Source organism: Lampetra fluviatilis, chromosome 37 (genome assembly GCF_964198595.1).
Source record: "Lampetra fluviatilis chromosome 37, kcLamFluv1.1, whole genome shotgun sequence".
Lineage (NCBI taxonomy): Eukaryota > Metazoa > Chordata > Hyperoartia > Petromyzontiformes > Petromyzontidae > Lampetra > Lampetra fluviatilis.
Window position 1 is genome coordinate 1677282 of NC_136311.1, and position 19003 is coordinate 1696284.

At 54.1% G+C, this 19003-nt stretch overlaps 1 protein-coding gene across 2 annotated transcripts in view; it reads right to left on the reverse strand.

Annotated features, from left to right (window-relative positions):
* LOC144945204 (refilin-A-like) overlaps nt 1–7418 on the reverse strand; it is a 30408-nt gene extending 22990 nt beyond the window's left edge. Inside the window, exon 1 of one of the 2 annotated variants that reach the window (XM_078873513.1) lies at nt 6058–7418. The gene's annotated coding sequence lies outside the window, so the exon portion shown is untranslated. Of the gene's footprint in view, nt 1–3545; nt 3566–6057 lie in introns of those variants that run through there. The other variant, XM_078873514.1, reaches the window with a different exon arrangement.
* Between the last annotated feature and the right edge of the window lie 11585 nt (nt 7419–19003).

The window sequence follows — 19003 nt, forward strand, 5'->3', positions numbered from 1 at the left end:
TGTGTGGTGGTGTTGGCTGTGTGTGTGGTAGTGTTGGCTGTGTGTGTGGTGGTGTTGGCTGTGTGTGTGTGTGGTGTTGGCTGTGTGTGTGGTGGTGTTGGCTGTGTGTGTGGTGGTGTTGGCTGTGTGTGTATGGTGGTGTTGGCTGTGTGTGTGTGTGGTGTTGGCTGTGTGTGTGTGGTGGTGTTGGCTGTGTGTGTGTGTGGTGTTGGCTGTGTGTGTGGTGGTGTTGGCTGTGTGTGTGTGGTGGTGTTGGCTGTGTGTGTGGTGTTGGCTGTTGTGTGTGTGTGGTGTTGGCTGTGTGTGTGGTGGTGTTGGCTGTGTGTGTGGTGGTGTTGGCTGTGTGTGTGGTGGTGTTGGCTGTGTGTGTGTGGTGTTGGCTGTGTGTGTGGTGGTGTTGGCTGTGTGTGTGTGGTGGTGTTGGCTGTGTGTGTGGTGGTGTTGGCTGTGTGTGTGTGGTGGTGTTGGCTGTGTGTGTGGTGGTGTTGGCTGTGTGTGTGGTGGTGTTGGCTGTGTGTGTGTGGTGGTGTTGGCTGTGTGTGTGTGGTGGTGTTGGCTGTGTGTGTGTGGTGGTGTTGGCTGTGTGTGTGGTGGTGTTGGCTGTGTGTGTGTGGTGGTGTTGGCTGTGTGTGTGGTGGTGTTGGCTGTGTGTGTGGTGGTGTTGGCTGTGTGTGTGTGGTGGTGTTGGCTGTGTGTGTGGTGGTGTTGGCTGTGTGTGTGGTGAGTGTTGGCTGTGTGTGTGTGGTGGTGTTGGCTGTGTGTGTGGTGGTGTTGGCTGTGTGTGTGTGGTGGTGTTGGCTGTGTGTGTGTGGTGGTGTTGGCTGTGTGTGTGTGTGGTGTTGGCTGTGTGTGTGGTGGTGTTGGCTGTGTGTGTGGTGGTGTTGGCTGTGTGTGTATGGTGGTGTTGGCTGTGTGTGTGTGTGGTGTTGGCTGTGTGTGTGTGGTGGTGTTGGCTGTGTGTGTGTGTGGTGTTGGCTGTGTGTGTGGTGGTGTTGGCTGTGTGTGTGTGGTGGTGTTGGCTGTGTGTGTGGTGTTGGCTGTTGTGTGTGTGTGGTGTTGGCTGTGTGTGTGGTGGTGTTGGCTGTGTGTGTGGTGGTGTTGGCTGTGTGTGTGGTGGTGTTGGCTGTGTGTGTGGTGGTGTTGGCTGTGTGTGTGGTGGTGTTGGCTGTGTGTGTGTGGTGGTGTTGGCTGTGTGTGTGGTGGTGTTGGCTGTGTGTGTGTGGTGGTGTTGGCTGTGTGTGTGGTGGTGTTGGCTGTGTGTGTGGTGGTGTTGGCTGTGTGTGTGTGGTGGTGTTGGCTGTGTGTGTGTGGTGGTGTTGGCTGTGTGTGTGTGGTGGTGTTGGCTGTGTGTGTGGTGGTGTTGGCTGTGTGTGTGTGGTGGTGTTGGCTGTGTGTGTGGTGGTGTTGGCTGTGTGTGTGGTGGTGTTGGCTGTGTGTGTGTGTGGTGTTGGCTGTGTGTGTGTGGTGGTGTTGGCTGTGTGTGTGGTGGTGTTGGCTGTGTGTGTGGTGGTGTTGGCTGTGTGTGTGTGGTGGTGTTGGCTGTGTGTGTGGTGGTGTTGGCTGTGTGTGTGGTGAGTGTTGGCTGTGTGTGTGTGGTGGTGTTGGCTGTGTGTGTGGTGGTGTTGGCTGTGTGTGTGTGGTGGTGTTGGCTGTGTGTGTGTGGTGGTGTTGGCTGTGTGTGTGGTGGTGTTGGCTGTGTGTGTGGTGGTGTTGGCTGTGTGTGTGTGGTGGTGTTGGCTGTGTGTGTGGTGGTGTTGGCTGTGTGTGTGTGGTGGTGTTGGCTGTGTGTGTGGTGGTGTTGGCTGTGTGTGTGTGGTGGTGTTGGCTGTGTGTGTGGTGGTGTTGGCTGTGTGTGTGTGGTGGTGTTGGCTGTGTGTGTAGTGGTGTTGGCTGTGTGTGTGTGGTGGTGTTGGCTGTGTGTGTGTGTGTTGTGAGTCATGACCCTGCTCTGTAACCAGGCCAGGTGGTTGCTCAGAGCGAACGACTCCAGGTTGGGGGTTGACGCAGCCCATCATCCCTCAGGGGTCGATAAAGTATGTACCACGTTGTGGAGAAGTCAACAGTAGTTGTTCTATGGATAGACTATCCCCTGCCATATGGACGTGGGATTTCCACCACTGGCTCAGGGCTGGGAACAGGAGATGACCGCCATCTGAATGTTCATTTGAATAGCAGGAGATCACTCTGTGCGTCAAAACCACTGCCTGCGTGTGTGCTCTGGGTGTGTAATATGGGTGTGTTGTGGGTGTGTGTTGTGGGGGTGTATTATGGGTGTGTGTTGTGGGTGTGTTGTGGGTGTGTGTTGTGGGTGTGTGTGTGTTGTGGGTGTGTTTTGTGGGTGTGTTGTGGGTGTGTTGTGGGTGTGTGTTGTGGGTGTGTGTTGTGGGTGTGTTGTAGGTGTGTATTATGGGTGTGTTGTGGGTGTGTATTATGGGTGTGTTGTGGGTGTGTATTATGGGTGTGTGTTGTGGGTGTATTGTGTGTGTGTTGTGGGTGTATTGTGGGTGTGTTATGGGTGTGTGTTGTGGGTGTGTGTTGTGGGTGTGTATTATGGGTGTGTTGTGGGTGTGTGTTGTGGGTGTGTGTTGTGGGGGTGTATTATGGGTGTGTTGTGGGTGTGTGTTGTGGGTGTGTGTTGTGGGTGTGTGTGTTGTGGGTGTGTGTTATGGGTGTGTGTTGTGGGTGTGTGTTGTGGGGGTGTATTATGGGTGTGTTGTGGGTGTGTGTTGTGGGTGTGTGTTGTGGGTGTGTGTGTTGTGGGTGTGTGTTATGGGTGTGTGTTGTGGGTGTGTGTTGTGGGGGTGTATTATGGGTTTGTTGTGGGTGTGCTCTGGGTGTGTATTATGGGTGTGTTGTGGGTGTGTATTATGGGTGTGTTGTGGGTGTGTGTATGTTATGGGTCTGTGTGTATCTGTGCATGTGCTTCGGTAGTGTTCGTGGTTCGCGCGCTGCGCTACGACCCAGGCGACCAGAGTTCGATTCCCGCTCACTACCAACAACAGTGGTGACTTTTTGAACCAGTTCTGCCCCACCCCCGTCCCTAGGTCGACTCAGCCTTAAATGAGTACCTAGTGCGGTGTGTCAACATGAGCACGAGGTAGTAAAACAACAAAGGCGGCCGGGCGTGGTGCTGGCCACCCACCCCCTCGTTACGAACATCACTTGCCCCAACAGTCTGCTGAGGCTACATGGGGGAGCTTTGTATTTGTGTTATGACTGCAGCAGCAGCGCCACAACGCGCGTCTCAATGTCGCTAACGCTGCGTGTGCGGCCTTACAAGGGGAAGGGTCATTGCCCGAAACGTCGGCAGTGCGGTTCGTGCTCTGTGCACCACACGGCTAACGCAGCAGCAGCATCCACCAAGTGGGCCCAATGCTTCTTTGCATGGCGTGTGGTGAACCTCTTTCTCACCGTACGTCGCCACCCTCGCTAATCGCAGCGGTAACCATGAACAACAAACCCGGGAACCCGAGTTCGACTCCGGGCCACGGCCGCACACATCAGTGGCGAGTTTGATGTGAACGCGTCTCATCCACCCCACTCACCTCCGCTGCTGCTGCTACTTCCCCACCAACCTGCACTGACCAGCGTGGTGAAGTATGGTCAAACAACCCCGCCCAACCGTGAGGGGCAGGGGGCTTGTTTGAGGGGCAATCATCCAGCGTCGGCTTGCCAAGTCGCTGCAACATCGCCACCACGAGACGCATTGTCACGCGTGCGGACATTCACCATCCGTGTCGTTAACCAAACCGGTTCAGATGCGACTCACACAGACGACTCACACAGAGAGACTCACACAGACGCACACAGACTCACACAGACGACTCACACAGAGAGACGCACACAGAGAGACTTACACAGACTCACACAGAGAGACGCACACACACATACACAGAGAGACGCACACAGACTCACACAGACGCACACAGACTCACACAGACCCACACAGACTCACACAGACGACTCACACAGAGAGACGCACACAGAGAGACTCACACAGACTCACACAGAGAGACGCACACACACATACACAGAGAGACGCACACAGACTCACACAGACGCACACAGACTCACACAGACGCACACAGACTCACACAGACGCACACAGACTCACACAGAGAGACTCACACAGACAGACTCACACAGACAGACTCACACAGACGCACACAGACTCACACAGACGCACACAGACTCACACAGACGTACACAAACTCACACAGAGAGACTCACACAGAGAGACGCACACAGAGAGACTCACACAGACTCACACAGAGAGACGCACACACACATACACAGAGAGACGCACACAGACTCACACAGACGCACACAGACTCACACAGACGCACACAGACTCACACAGAGATACTCACACAGACAGACTCACACAGACAGACTCACACAGACGCACACAGACTCACACAGACGCACACAGACTCACACAGACGCACACAAACTCACACAGAGAGACTCACACAGAGAGACGCACACAGACGCAGACAGACTCACACAGAGAGACGCACACAGACAGAGAGACGCACTTCGTCGACAAGCCCCAGAGCAGTGCGATTGGGGCCATGCGACCCGCGCAGTGAACCCCACCGAGGTCTGCGCTGCTGCGACGGAGGAGGAAGAGCGACGCGAACTCTCTCCCTCTCTGATGGGGCCCTCTCATCGTGGCCCGCAGCAGCAGCAGCACTCCACATTGGCATCGAATGCAATGCATCTATAGACGGTATATCAGCCTGTGTAGACTGTATACAGACGTTTCGGGCAACGACCCCCCCTCGCTTAGACGAACGCGACGCGAGATGCGACCGCGATTGACATCTCACGCGGATCTCTCTCGCAGCGCACGCACAGAACAAGACAAAGATCCCCCGTGTAGCCGAGCAGATTGTTGGGGCAAGTGCTGTTAGCGAGCGCCTATGAAGGCCGGCACGGCCCACAAGGGGGTGGCCAGCACCACGCCCGGCCGCCTTTGTCTCCCAAGTGGCAATGTTTACACGCCGCACCAGGTACTCATTTGAGGCTGAGTCGACCTAGGGGAGGCCCTGGGCTGATGAAAGTAAAAAAATCATCACGACGAGAATCGTCAACGATGTCGGTGGCCGTGAGCGGGAATGGAACTCGGAGTGGCGTACTGAGGGCGCATCATCATCAGCAGCAGCATCATCATCATCAGCAGCATCAGCAACATCATCATCAGCAGCAGCATCATCAGCATAGTCAGCATCATCAGCATAATCAGCATCATCAGCAGCATAATCATCAGCATAATCATTATCAGCAGCATCATCATCATCATCAGCAGCATCATCAGCAGCAGCAGCATCATCAGCAGCATCAGCAGCATCAGCAGCATCATCCGCAGCATCAGCAGCATCATCATCAGCAGCATTATTATCAGCAGCAGCATCATCATCAGCAGCATCATCATTATAATCAGCAGCATCATCATCATCAGAAGCAGCATCATCATCATCAGCATCATTTTCAGCAGCATCATCAGCAGCAACATCATCAGCAGCAGCATCATCAGCAGCAGCAGCATCAGCAGCAGCATCATCATCATCAGCAGCAGCATCATCAGCAGCATCAGCATCATCAGCAGCATCATCAGCAGCAGCATCATCAACATCATCAGCATCATCAGCAGCAGCATCATCAGCAGCAGCATCATCATTATCAGCAGCATCATCAGCATCATCATTATTAGCAGCATCATCAGCATCATCATTATCAGCAGCATCATCAGCATCATCATCGGTAGCATCAGAAGCAGCATTATCATCAGCAGCATCATCATTATCAGCAGCATCATCAGCAGCATCATCATCAGCAGCATCATCATTATCAACAGCATCATCATTATCAGCAGCATCATCAGCAGCATCATCATCAGCAGCATCATCATCAGCAGCATCATCATCAGCATCATCATCAGCAGCATCATCATCAGCAGCATCATCATCAGCAGCATCATCATCAGCAGCATCAGCAGCATCATCAGCATCATCAGCATCATCATCAGCAGCATCATCAGCATCATCATCTTACCCTCCTGCTGCTGCTGCTGCTTGTGCCGGTGGAGGTATCGCCACCACCTCTCCTGTTGCTCCGTCTGCCGCTACTCCCCAGCAGCAGCAGCAGTCCGCTCAACAGCTGCTGCTGCTGTTGTTGCTGCTGCTGCTGCTGTTGTTGCTGCTACTGTTGTTGTTGTTGTTGCTGCTGCTGTTGTTGCTGCTGCTACTGTTGTTGCTGCTACTGTTGTTGTTGTTGCTGCTACTGTTGTTGCTGCTGCTATTGTTGTTGCTGCTGCTGTTGTTGTTGCTGCTGCTACTGTTGTTGCTGCTGCTACTGTTGTTGCTGCTACTGTTGTTGCTGCTGCTATTGTTGTTGCTGCTGCTGTTGTTGTTGCTGCTGCTACTGTTGTTATTGTTGCTACTGTTGATGTTGCTGCTACTATTCTATTGTTGTTGTTGCTGCTACTGTTGTTGCTACTGTTGTTGTTGTTGCTACTATACTACTGTTGTTGCTGCTGCTACTGCTGTTGCTGCTGCTACTGTTGTTGCTGCTACTGTTGTTGCTACTGTTGTTGTTGCTACTGCTACTACTGTTGTTATTGTTGCTACTGTTGATGTTGCTGCTACTATACTATTGTTGTTGTTGTTGCTGCTACTGTTGTTGTTGTTGCTACTGTTGTTGTTGTTGTTGCTACTATACTATTGTTGTTGTTGTTGCTGCTACTATACTATTGTTGTTGTTGCTGCTTCTACTGTTGTTGTTGCTACTGTTGTTGCTGCTACTGTTGTTGTTGTTGCGGCTACTGTTGTTGCTACTGTTGTTGCTGCTACTGTTGTTGTTGTTGCTGCTACTGTTGTTGCTGCTACTGTTGTTGTTGCTACTGTTGTTGTTGCTACTGTTGTTGCTGCTACTGTTGTTGTTGTTGCTGCTACTGTTGTTGTTGTTGCTACTATACTACTGTTGTTGCTGCTGCTACTGTTGTTGTTGCTACAGTTGTTGTTGTTGCTACTATACTACTGTTGTTGTTGCTACAGTTGTTGTTGTTGTTGCTACTGTTGTTGCTGCTACTGTTGTTGTTGTTGCTGCTACTGTTGTTGTTGTTGCTACTATACTACTGTTGTTGCTGCTGCTACTGTTGTTGTTGCTACTGTTGTTGCTGCTACTGTTGTTGTTGTTGCTGCTGCTACCACTCCTGCTGCTCAGAGTTGCCTCCACTGGTGGAAGCTCCGCGCTGGTCGCGTGCGACCCGCGGCGCAGACAAAGTCCACTGCGGCAGCTGCGGCAGCGAGTTGTGTCGCAGCAGCAGCAGCGGCAGGCAGTGTTTGTGTGTCTCTGTGTGTGTGTGGCTCCCCCACCTCTCTCGCTCCTCTCTCTCGCCCCTCTCTCTCCCCTCTCTTTCCACTCTCTCTCTGTCCCCTCTCCCCTCGCCGCCTCCCACCACCACCCCTCGAGCCATCTCCCTCCACAAACTCCCTTCCTCCACCTCCCCGTGTCCTTTGATTGACAGCGCGACGGGTGGTGGTGGTGGTGCGGGTGGTGGTGATGGTGCGGGTGGTGGTGCGGGTGGTGATGGGTGGGCGTTGTGGTGGAGGGACGGAGGATGGGGGGGGACTTTGTGGATGGGTCGCGGTGGGATTCGCGTTTCGTTCATTGGCCTCCGATGTGCCGCGTGGCCCCGCGGCCTCGTGTGCTGACGCCACGGGGATGGACGGCGGGGTTGGAGGAAGAGGCGGGGGGGGTGGTGGTGGGGGGGAGGGTTGTGGTGGTGGGGGGTGGTGGTGGGGGGTGTGAGTGTGGTGAGTGGTCACTGTGGTGAGTATGAGGATGGTGAGTGAGTGTGGTGAGTGAGTGTGGTGGGTGAGGGTGGTGAGTGGTGAGTAAGGGTGGTGAGTGGTGAGTGAGTGTGGTGAGTGTGTTGAGTGAGTGTGGAGTGTGGTGAGTGAGTGTGGTGAGTGAGTATGGTGAGTGTGGTGAGTGAGTATGAGGATGGTGAGTGAGTGTGGTGAGTGAGTGTGGTGAGTGAGTGTGGTGAGTGGTGAGTGAGTGTGGTGAGTGGTGAGTGAGTGTGGTGAGTGTGTTGAGTGAGTGTGGAGTGTGGTGAGTGAGTGTGGTGAGTGAGTATGGTGAGTGTGGTGAGTGAGTGTGAGTGTGGTGAGTGAGTGTGGTGAGTGAGTGGTGAGTGAGTGTGGTGAGTGTGGTGAGTGGTGAGTGAGTGTGGTGAGTGAGTGTGGTGAGTGAGTGGTGAGTGAGTGTGGTGAGGGTGGTGAGTGGTGAGTGTGGTGAGTAAGTGTGGTGAGTGAGGTGAGTGGTGAGTGAGTGTGGTGAGTGTGGTGATTGAGTGTGCTGAGTGAGTGTGGTGAGTGAGTGTGGTGACCGGTGAGTGTGGTGAGTGAGTGTGGTGAGAGTGGTGAGTGAGTGTGGTGAGTGGTGAGTGAGTGAGTGTGGTGAGTGAGTGTGGTAAGTGGTGAGTGAGTGTGGTGAGTGAGTGTGGTGAGTGGTGAGTGAGTGTGGAGTGTGAGTGTGGTGAGTGTGGTGAGTGAGTGTGGTGAGTGGTGAGTGAGTGTGGTGAGTGGTGAGTGAGTGTGGTGAGTGAGTGTGGTGAGTGTGGTGATTGAGTGTGGTGAGTGAGTGTGGTGAGTGGTGAGTGAGTGGTGAGTGAGTATGGTGAATGTGGTGAGTGTGTGTGGTGAGTGAGTGTGGTGAGTGAGTGTGGTGAGTGTGTGTGGTGAGTGTGGTGAGTGTGGTGAGTGAAGGTGGTGAGTGAGTGTGGTGAGTGTGGTGAGTGAGTGCGTGTGGTGAGTGAGTGTAGTGAGTGTGGTCAGTGAGTGTGGTGAGTGAGTGTGGTGAGTGGTGAGTGAGTGTGGTGAGTGAGTGTGGTGAGTGAGTGTGGTGAGTGTGGTGAGTGTGTGTGGTGAGTGTGGTGAGTGAGTGAGTGTGGTGAGTGTGGTGAGTGAGTGTGTGTGAGTGTGTGTGGTGAGTGTGTGGAGTGAGTGTGGTGAGTGAGTGTGGTGAGTTGAGTGTGGTAAGTGTGGTGAGGTGGAGTGTGGTGAGTGTGTGTGGTGAGTGTGGTGAGTGGTGAGTGTGATGAGTGAGTGTGGTGAGTGAGTGTGGTGAGTGTGGTGAGTGAGTGTGGGTGAGTGTGTGTGGTGAGTGTGGTGAGTGTGGTGAGTGAGTGTGGTGAGTGAGTGTAGTGAGTGTAGTGAGTGAGTGTGGTGAGTGAGTGTGGTGTGTGAGTGGTTGAGTGAGTGTGGAGAGTGATGTGGTGAGTGTGAGTGAGTGTGTGGTGAGTGTGGTGAGTGAGTGTGGAGTGTGAGTGAGTGTGGTGAGTGTGGTGAGTGAGAGTGGTGAGTGTGGTGAGTGGTGAGTGAGTGTGGTGAGTGGTGGTGAGTGGTGAGTGAGTGTGGTGAGTGTGGTGAGTGAGTGTGGTGAGTGAGTGTGGTGTGTGGTGAGTGAGTGGTGAGTGAGTATGGTGAATGTGGTGAGTGTGTGTGGTGAGTGTGGTGAGTGAGTGTGGTGAGTGAGTGTGGTGAGTGTGTGTGGTGTGTGTGGTGAGTGGTGAGTGAGTGTGGTGAGTGTGGTGAGTGAGTGGTGTGGTGAGTGAGTGTGGTGAGTGTGGTGAGTGAGTGTGGTGAGTGGTGAGTGAGTGTGGTGAGTGTGTGTGGTGAGTGTGGTGAGTGTGTGTGGTGAGTGTGGTGAGTGAGTGTGTGTGGTGAGTGTGGTGAGTGAGTGGTGAGTGTGTGTGGTGAGTGTGGTGAGTGTGGTGAGTGAGTGTGGTGAGTGAGTGTGGTAAGTGTGGTGAGTGAGTGTCGGTGAGTGTGTGTGGTGAGTGTGGTGAGTGGTGAGTGTGATGAGTGAGTGTGGTGTGAGTGTGGTGAGTGAGGTGAGTGAGTGTGGTGGAGTGTGTGTGGTGAGTGTGGTGAGTGTGGTGAGTGAGTGTGGTGAGTGAGTGTAGTGAGTGTAGTGAGTGTGTGTCGTGAGTGAGTGTGGTGAGTGAGTGTGGTGAGTGAGTGGTGAGTGAGTGTGGTGAGTGAGTGTGGTGAGTGTGGTGAGTGTGTGTGGTGAGTGTGGTGAGTGAGTGTGGTGAGTGTGGTGAGTGTGGTTTGTGTGGTGAGTGAGTGTGGGGAGTGTGTGGTGAGTGTGGTGAGTGTGGTGAGTGAGTGTGGTGAGTAAGTGAGTGTGGTGAGTGAGTGAGTGTGGTGAGTGTGGTAAGTGTGGTGAGTGAGTGTGGTGAGTGGTGAGTGAGTGTGGTGAGTGAGTGTGGTGAGTGAGTGTGGTGAGTGTGGTGAGTGAGTGTGGTGAGTGTGGTGAGTGAGTGTGGTGGTGAGTGTGTGTGGTGAGTGTGGTGAGTGGTGTGGTGAGTGTGGTGAGTGAGTGTGGTGAGTGTGGTGAGTGAGTGTGGTGAGTGAGTGTGGTGAGTGGTGAGTGAGTGTGGTGGTGAGTGTGGTGAGTGTGTGGGTGAGTGTGGTGAGTGAGTGTGTGTGGTGAGTGTGGTGAGTGAGTGTGTGAGTGTGTGTGAGTGAGGTGGAGTGTGTGATGAGTGTGGTGAGTGTGTGTGGTGAGTGTGGTGAGTGGTGTGGTGAGTGTGGTGAGTGAGTGTGGTGAGTGAGTGTGGTGAGTGTAGTGAGTGTGGTGAGTGAGTGTGGTGAGTGAGTGTGGTAAGTGTGGTGTGTGAGTGTGGTGAGTGTGTGTGGTGAGTGTGGTGAGTGTGATGAGTGAGTGTGGTGAGTGAGTGTGGTGAGTGTGGTGAGTGAGTGTGGTGAGTGTGTGTGGTGAGTGTGGTGAGTGAGTTTGGTGAGTGAGTGTAGTGAGTGTGGTGAGTGAGTGTGGTGAGTGAGTGTGGTAAGTGTGGTGAGTGAGTGTGGTGTGTGTGTGTGGTGGAGTGTGGTGAGTGGTGAGTGTGTGTGTGTGAGTGTGGTGAGTGAGTGTGGTGTGTGTGGTGTGTGAGTGTGGTGAGTGTGTGTGGTGAGTGTGGTGAGTGTGGTGAGTGAGTGTGGTGAGTGAGTGTGTGAGTGTAGTGTGTGAGTGTGGTGAGTGAGGTGGGTGTGAGTGGTGGTGAGTGTGGTGGAGTGAGTGTGGTGAGTGTGGTGAGTGTGTGTGGGGTGTGGTGAGTGTGTGTGGAGTGTGAGTGTGTGTGGTGAGTGTGGTGAGTGTGAGTGGTGAGTGTGGTGAGTGGTGAGTGTGTGTGGTGAGTGGGTGAGTGTGTGGTGGTGAGTGTGGTGAGTGTGGTGTTGAGTGTGGTGGTGAGTGTGGTGAGTGGTGGTGTGTGGTGAGTGGTGTGGTGATGTGGTGGTGTGTGTGGTGAGTGTGGTGAGTGGTGTGTGGTGAGTGTGGTGAGTGTGTGTGGTGAGTGTGGTGAGTGGTGAGTGTGTGTGGTGAGTGTGGTGAGTGAGTGCGTGTGGTGAGTGAGTGTAGTGAGTGTGGTGAGTGAGGTGTGGTGAGTGGTGAGTGTGTGTGGTGAGTGAGTGTGGTGTGTGTGGTGTGTGTGTGTGGTGAGTGTGTGGTGGTGAGTGTGGTGAGTGTGGTGAGTGAGTGTGGTGAGTGTGTGTGGTGAGTGTGGTGAGTGTGGTGAGTGAGTGTGGTGGTGAGTGTGGTAAGTGTGGTGAGTGAGTGTGGTGAGTGTGTGTGGTGAGTGTGGTGAGTGGTGAGTGTGATGAGTGAGTGTGGTGAGTGAGTGTGGTGAGTGAGGTGAGTGAGTGTGGTGAGTGTGTGTGGTGAGTGTGGTGAGTGTGGTGAGTGAGTGTGGTGAGTGAGTGTAGTGAGTGTAGTGAGTGAGTGTCGTGAGTGTGTGTGGTGAGTGAGTGTGGTGAGTGAGTGGTGAGTGAGTGTGGTGAGTGAGTGTGGTGAGTGTGGTGAGTGTGTGTGGTGAGTGTGGTGAGTGAGTGTGGTGAGTGTGGTGAGTGTGGTTGTGTGGTGAGTGAGTGTGGGGAGGTGTGTGTGGGTGAGTGTGGTGAGTGTGGGTGAGTGAGTGGGTGAGTAAGTGAGTGTGGTGAGTGAGTGAGTGTGGTGAGTGTGGTAGTGTGGTGAGTGAGTGTGGTGAGTGGTGAGTGAGTGTGGTGAGTGAGTGTGGTGAGTGAGTGTGGTGAGTGTGGTGAGTGAGTGTGGTGAGTGTGGTGAGTGAGTGTGGTGAGTGAGTGTGTGTGGTGAGTGTGGTGAGTGAGTGTGGGGGGGGGGGGGGGGTGGTGAGGGGGGTGAGGGGTGGGTGGTGGTGTGGTGGGTGAGGGGGGGGTGGTGGTGTGGTGGTGAGTGTGGTGAGTGTGGTGAGTGTGGTGGTGAGTGTGAGTGAGTGGTGAGTGTGTGTGGTGAGTGTTGGTGAGTGTGTGTGGTGAGTGTGGTGAGTGGTGTGTGTGGGTGAGTGTGGTGGTGGTGTTGTGTGTGAGTGTGGTGGTGGTGTGGTGAGTGAGTGTGGTGAGTGTGTGTGGTGTGTGTGGTGGTGAGTGTGTGTGAGTGGTGGTGTGTGAGTGTGGTGAGTGTGTGTGGTGAGTGTTGTGAGTGTGGTGAGTGTGTGGTGGTGAGTGAGTGTGGTAGGTGGTGGTGGTGTGGTGAGTGTGTGTGGTGAGTGTGTGGTGTGTGGTGAGTGAGTGTGTGTGAGTGAGTGTGGGAGTGGTGTGTGAGTGTGGTGTGTGTGTGTGGTGAGTGTGGTGAGTGTGTTGGTGAGTGAGTGTGGTGAGTGTGGTGAGTGGTGTGGTGAGTGAGTGTGTGAGTGAGTGGTGAGTGGAGTGTGGTGAGTGAGTGTGGTGAGTGTGGTGAGTGTGTGTGGTGAGTGTGGTGAGTGAGGTGTGGTGAGTGGTGGTGTGGTGAGTGTGGTGTGTGTGGTGTGTGAGTGTGGGGGTGTGTGTGGTGGTGTGGTGGTGTGGTGAGTGTGTGTGGTGGTGAGGTGAGTGGTGGTGAGTGTGGTGGTGTGGTAGTGTGGTGGTGAGTGTGGTGTGTGAGTGTGGTGAGTGAGTGTGGTGGTGTGGTGGTGGGTGTGGTGAGTGGGTGTGGTGTGGGTGTGGTGTGTGTGTGTGTGTGTGGTGGTGTGGTGTGTGGTGTGGTGAGTGTGGTGGTGAGTGTGGTGAGTGTGGTGAGTGGTGTGGTGAGTGAGTGTGGGGTGAGTGGTGAGTGAGTGTGGTGAGTGAGTGTGATGGTGTGGTGGAGTGTGGTGAGTGTGTGGGTGGTGTTGTGTGTGAGTGTGTGGTGAGTGTGGTGAGTGTGGTGAGTGAGGTGGTGAGTGAGTGTGGTGAGTGTGTGTGTGGGTGTGGTGAGTGAGTGTGGTGAGTGGTGAGTGAGTGTGGTGGTGAGTGTGGTGAGTGTGGTGGTGAGTGTGGTGGTGAGTGTGGTGAGTGTGTGGTGAGTGTGGGGTGTGTGGGTGTGGTGGTGGTGGTGGAGTGGTGGTGAGTGGTGGTGAGTGAGTGAGTGTGGTGGTGTGTGGGGAGTGTGGTGAGTGTGTGTGGTGAGTGTGGTGTGTGAGTGAGGTGGTGGTGGGTGGTGAGTGTGGTGGTGGTGAGTGAGTGTGGTGGTGTGGTGAGCGATGTAGTCGCGGCTAAACTTAGCGCGGCCTCAGTGCCGTGTCGCTGTCCCCCCCCCGCGTCCCTCTGGGGGCTGCCCCCCCGGCGCGAGGGTTTTTATTTTTATCCGAAAATAAAACCCCAACCCCGGGTCCCGTCGGGGGGTGTCAATCGGGGTACGGCGGGGAGGGGTGGGGGGAGGGGCTTTGGGGGAGGGGGGTGGTGGAGGGGGGTGGTGGAGGGGGGGGGGCATTGGGTGGGGGGAGCCACGCACGAGTGTCGATCACTGAACCCCCCCCACCTCGAGCGCGCTCCCCCGATCCTCACTGCCCCCCCCGCTACCCCTCGTATTCCCCCCCCCCCGCCACCCCAAACACCCCCCCGGGTCATCCCCACCCGCCCCCGCCCCCCGTCCACAAGAAACATCAACAACACGAGGAGCACGTGGGCAGAGCCCCCGCGTGTTGTTGTGGCCCCCACCCGCAGGTGCTTGGGACTCCGATGTGTGTGTATGTGTATCTTTGTATGTGTGTCTTTGTATGTGTGTCTTTGTGTGTGTGTGTCTTTGTGTGTGTGTATGTGTGTGTATCTTTGTATGTGTGTGCCTTTGTGTGTGTGTCTTTGTGTGTGTATCTTTGTATGTGTCTTTGTATGTGTGTAAGTGTGTGCGTATTTGTATGTGTGTGTGTCTTTGTGCGTGTGTGTCTTTATGTGCGTGTCTTTGTGTGTGTATGTCTTCGTGTGTGTGTATTTGTGTCTTTGTATGTGTGTGTGTCTTTGTATGTGTGTGTATGTGTGTGTCTTTGTGTATTTGTATGTGTGTGTCTTTGTCTGTGTGTGTGTCTTTATATGTGTGTGTCTTTGTATGTGTGTTTGTATGTATGTGTGTGTGTCTATGTGTGTGTGTGTCTGTCTGTGTATCTGTGTGTGTCTTTGTCTGTGTGTGTGTCTTTGTGTCTTTGTATATGTGCTGGTGCCGGACGGTAACGCTGTAGTGAGCAGTGCCATGGGGGGAGGACAAATTTCGATTGGCCATTCCCCTCATGGCGTTTGTAGCCACCACAGCAGCCAAAGGGGCTCTGGACGGGTGCAAGGGGCTGGTAAGCCACCAAACCACGTGGAAAATATGGAACAAAGCTTGTGCCGAAGGTCCCGGGGGAATAGGCGCCCATGACGTTTCCTGGCCAAACCCCATTTTGCGGAGCCAGGAGATTGAATCCTTACCCTCGGGGTTCCTCCAGAAACAGAAAAAAGCCACTGCGAGTGGCCACATGGAATGTTCGAATGCTCACTGCTGAGGAGAGGCTGCCACTCCTCTGTCGGGAGTTGGACCGGTACCACCCGGATCTCTGTGGTATTCAGGAGGTCCAGTGGACCGGCTCTGTCTCCTACCACCATGAGGGGTGGATAGTCCTCTACTCGGGGCAGGAGACGGAGTGGCTTTTCTTCTGAACAAAATAATTAAGGGGGCATGGGAGCGTGGCGGTGAGGTGTGGGAAGCTGTAAGCCCCAGCCTACTTTGGGCTCGCCTTCCCAGCAACCAGAGGCGAGGAGTGGTGGTCCTGGTTACTTATGCCCCCACCAAAGATGTACATTCATGGAGGGATGCAGGCAAGACCGATGAGTCAGATGCCTTCTATGACCTCCTGTCATAGGTGCTGGCTAAAGTGGCTCCTCGGGATAGTGATCTTGTTGGGTGACTTTAATTCCCGAGTTGGTCATGATGCTGGCACCTGGTCTGGAGTGATTGGAAGGCATGGGCCAGATCAGCTCAATAACAACGGTAGGAGGCTGCTAGATTGTTGTGCAGCCCATGGGCTTGTAATTACCAACATGCTGTTCTGGCATCGACGCATCCACACAACATCATAGATGCATGCCGGGTCCAAGCAAGAACATCTGCTGGACTACATAGTGACGGAAAAACAGCGGATGCAGACCCATGTCCTTGACACCAGGACCTTCCGTGGAGCTGATCTGCCCACTGGCCATCGACTTGTCATTTGTAAGATGCGCCTGCCATTTTTCCACTCCGGTGGTGGGTGTACACCCAGGACCCCATTCAAACTCATGGTGGCCTGATCTCAGCTAGCTGATGAAAGTTGCAAGTGAGAATTTCATCATCACTTGCGGCTGGGATTGGCATCGTCTCCCACTCCTCCTGATGTCGAGGGGAAATGGGCGAGGTTTAAGACTGTGGCTCATGCAGCTGAAGTTGCTGCGTTGGGTACACGGTCCAGACCTCCTTAGAGGCCCTGGTTGACAGAGGAGGTGTTCAGACTGGCTGAGAAAAAGCGACAGGCCCACTCTCATCGTCTACAGCATCCCACGTCAGAGGATGAGGAGGCTTACCGCAGCCTTCACTCAGAGGTTCGGAGAGCCGTGAGGCGCTGCAAAGATGGGTGGTGGTCGCGGGTTGCTGAGGAGATGGAATCTGCCTCAGTGGCCCGCAATCACAAATCGCTTTTTAATTCCATCAAAAAAGTAACCTGCAGCGCCACACCTATTACCATCATTAGGGTAAAAAACGGTGATCCAATCTCTGAGCCCCAGGAACAGGTTTGCAGATTTGCTGAGCATTTCTGTGAGGTCCTGGGGGAGGAAAAATCCCTCAGCCTGGAAAACATCGTGGGACAAAGTAGGAATGACCCTGCTGAGGCTGTGGTGCCTCAAATATTGAAAGAAGAAGTCACCCCCTGTGAGTGGCTGGCTGAGGTGCCATCTGTTGAGGAAGTACTAAAGGCGATCCAGAGTCTGAGACCAGGAAAGGCACCAGGCAGAGATGATTTCCCAAGCGAAGTGCTGAGGAAGGGTGGCGTTTGTGCACAGACTGCCCTACATGACATCATAATAACAGTCTGGACCACAGAACGGGTTCCGCAGGATTGGAAGGATACCCTGGTGGTCCCCTTCTTTAAGAAGGGGGACCGCACAGACTGTAACAACTACAGGGGCATCTCACTCCTCAGTGTGCTGGGAAAAGTCCTGGTAAGGATTATTCAACATAACCTTGCCAGGCACGCTCAGAAGAGGCTTGTGGAGCCCCAATGTGGTTTCAGGAAAGGGTGATCCTGCAAGATGCCATATTTTCTGTCCGTCTGCTACAGCAAAGGTGTAGGGAATTCAAACAAGACCTACATCTCTGCTTTATTGACCTGGTCAAGGCCTATGACACCATCAGTAGGCCTGGGCTCTGGGTTGTTCTACGATCCTAAGCCACGCAAGTTGGATTCCAGGCCACGGCTAACATCGCGGCGAGCGTTATAGTAAGCGTGCGCCCAGCAACATCTGCGGCTAATTTAGGAGCCGCTCCACTGTCTCCCCTAGGTCGACTCAACCTAAACGAATAGCTGTGTGCTGTGCGCAAACCATTAAGCACTGGGGATACAAAGGCAGCCGGGCGTGGTCGGCCTTCACAGGTGTCCTGCGAAACACCACTTGCCCCAACAGTAGCAATGTCTCTTGGGAGGTCTTCATGTAGCAGTAAGGGCGCTGACAGAGGGACTCTACCCCGGAGTTCTGCGTTGCAAGGCCCGCGGGCCCCTGGCGGCCCCCGGTGGCCTTCAGTGCGGCCCCTGGCGGCCTTCAGTGCGGCCCCCCGGACGTGCGGCCCCCGACAAGACACGACGCGCATTGTACGTGGAACTCATTGCGCAACGTGCGTAGCCAAGCATGCTCATCACCGTGCTGCTGTCACAGACCCCAAATGTGTGGCGGCCCTCACACTGATGATGTCTGATCGGCGAAAGTGGCCCCAACCCCCCCTCTGAAAATGAGTGAAGAACGCCGCTATGGACACTGTGCAGTGCTGTAGTATAGAGGTAAAGGCGCAGCCCTGTAATTGCTCGGTCACGCCACTGCGCCTCGAGGCATCTCGACAGAGGAACCCTCTCGACGTGGCCCACTGACCCCACGCCGGCCAGACGTCTTCGGAAGAAGAAGTGGGAATACCCAAACTTGACCCCACCACGCGCCACCTCGGTGGAGAGAGGCCGGGGTGGGGGGGGGGGTGAAAAGAACTCGTTGTTTCAGTTGCCGCCCCGGGCGATCGAAATGAACCGAGCGACCTCTACACAGTGCCGAGATGTTAACGACCTCGCCTGGTTTACAGGAAGTCGTGGGTTCGACCCCGACCCTGACGCCTGCTGCTGTATATTTGGAATTTGCGTGCGTCTCGCCCCATGGCCACGTGGATTTTTCTCCGGGTCCTCCGGTTTTTTCCCTCCACATTTAGACTCAACATCACTACGCGCCGAGAGGATTTGGCTGCTGCTTTAAATGTCCACGTGATGATGATGATGATGATTTTCGCCCACTTCGTTGAGCTATCATTTCTGATAGCCAGGTCCCTTCTGAATAAGTAATATTAAAAAAAAAAGTTTTTTTAAACACGCTTTTATGAAATGTACCGTACTAGTAATGGAAGAGCTCCACGTCTCCAGGAAGTGGCCACGAAGCTTGCCATAACGTAAGGAACCGTGGCCAATTACAGCCAATGTCAGTTGACCGTAGACAATTAGACCCAAACCGAAACATAATCTTTTAAAATCTATATATTTTTATGATAGAATATAGTATTGTCATCAGTATGACATAAGTATACCAAGTTTGCAGTCGATACCACATTGGGAAGTGGGTTAAAATTGAGTTACAAGATTTGAGGACACAACAACGACGACAACGACAACATCAACAACAGACAGAGTTAGTTAAATAAAAGCGTGTACTAATACGTCCGGTGTCGGGGGGGGGTTAAGCTGAGATAAGCTGATTAATAACGTCCTTTAGGACGCAGGGGGGGCCCGGATGCCCCCCCCCCCGCATCCCTCCTCCCTGGTTCCCCCCCCCTCTTACTCTATATAATCGCTTGTCACAAATAGCTCTCTCGACTCACTACAGTGATTTTGCTGTGGCTGTTCCACCTGATGACGGAAGCTTGTGTTGCCTCCGAAACGTCGTGATTTAATTTAGTTACTTTAATTTTATTATTTATATTTTTCATTTTCACCTCCGTGACTTTACCGAATGAACCAAAGAGTATGGATCCTTGCAGTCACGAACACTTCAAATCGTGTATTAATAATGAAAAGAGCCACATCGCTCGCTGGCGCCTTACACGCGGTGAAATCATAACATCGTCTAGTCGTGGTTATTGTCTTGAATCATTACACGCAAACAAGGTGGGGAGAGGGCGGTGGGTGGGTGGGTTGGTGGGGGGGTTGACGGCTGTTTGAGGGGAGGTGGGGGGGGTCGCGGGGGTTAAGTGGCTGGAATCTAATTAGCGGGGCGGGAGCAGCTGCCGCGCGTTGACGCGGGCGGATACCTCGCGGTGGAAAATCGACAGAGGCCGGGTCCCGTGCCCACGAGGGGAGGTCAGGCGAGGACCCCCCCCCGGGTGGGCATGGCCCCCCCCCATAACTCTCCTCCCCCCCCGCCCACCCCACACGGCTCCCCACGGCCCCCACCCGAACCTCATGCGCACGTGGCGAGAGAGA